The sequence below is a fragment of the Schistocerca piceifrons genome, chromosome 7 (assembly GCF_021461385.2).
Source record: "Schistocerca piceifrons isolate TAMUIC-IGC-003096 chromosome 7, iqSchPice1.1, whole genome shotgun sequence".
NCBI lineage: Eukaryota > Metazoa > Arthropoda > Insecta > Orthoptera > Acrididae > Schistocerca > Schistocerca piceifrons.
Genome location: NC_060144.1, coordinates 54,325,673 through 54,326,907, shown reverse-complemented (window position 1 = coordinate 54,326,907; position 1,235 = coordinate 54,325,673). Strand labels below are relative to the sequence as shown.

The following is a 1,235-nucleotide window of genomic DNA, read 5'->3' as shown; positions in this document are numbered from 1 at the left end:
CACCGGATCTCTTTCCAATTGACAAAGTTTGCAGCATAATGGCAGAGCCCTCCAACCAGCTCGAGATTTTGACGATCTAAAGCGTCAGTTGGATAGAATTTTGCACGACGTCCCTCAGGAGGACAGCAAACAACTCGGTCAACGAACACCAAGACGAGTAACTGCTTGCACAAGGGCCACAGGTGGAGCAACGAGTTATTGGTTTGCACAGTTTCTGACTCCGTTTCCCTTAAATAAATCGTCGAATTTTTCTGAAATTGTACTCATTTATTTGTCTGTAGCAACGGCCTTGGCGCAGTGGATACACCGGTTCCCGTCAGATCACCGAAGTTAAGCGCTGTCGGGCGTGGCCGGCACATGGATGGGTGACCATCCGGGCCGCCATGCGCTGTTGCCATTTTTCGGAGTGCACTCAGCCTCGTCATGCCAACTGAGGAGCTACTCGACCGAATAGTAGCGGCTCTGGTCAAAGAAAACCATCATAACGACCAGTGTGCTGACCACATGCCCCTCCCAGCCCCATCCTCAGTTGAGGATGACACGGCGGCCGGATGGTCCCGATGGGAAACATGTGGTCTGACGACGGAGTGCTATGCTATGCTATGTTACTTGTCTGTAGATGTGCCTCTCATTTACCGATTTCCATTCCATTCTGATAATTCCTTTGTGGGTGTCGTTAATTATTTATTTATTTATTTTGTCATAGAGTGTATATGCTTTAAAACTATGCGAAATTGTGATTATTTCTCGGGTACCAATTTTTATTCTGTGTGAAACTTAGTGCATTTATAGCGGATAAATTTCACTCAAGCATGTGGCACCCAGTATCTGATATCTGATTATAGATGGTAAATCCAGAGTTTCAACTGACTTACAACTTTTTTTTTTTTTTTTTGCTCTCATAAGATGATACTCAGTAACTTTATAATGCTATTTTTCTGAGTTTCTTTGCGTGATGACTTATACATGGGAGGTTGAGAATGTTATAACTGATATCTTGTAATCACCTACGAGGGGCAATTCATGCTGTAATCTCTTTCACTGATCGTTTTGGACGGTATGTTTGACTTCCATAAAATTTGTTGTTTGCATAGTTCCTTTTGTCTAACGCCAGCGACCATGTGTTGCAGTACCAATTGCTTTGTGAAAACGTGTTTCAGTGACTGACAATGTAATCTACTGAGAGGCCACGATAAGCAATTACGCAAAACTTCGCCATCGGTAAGATTTTTTCA

General features: G+C 43.5%; 1 pseudogene; it reads left to right on the top strand.

Annotated features, from left to right (window-relative positions):
* Positions 1-279: 279 nt before the first annotated feature.
* Positions 280-397, top strand: LOC124709487 (annotated as a pseudogene).
* Positions 398-1,235: the final 838 nt, after the last annotated feature.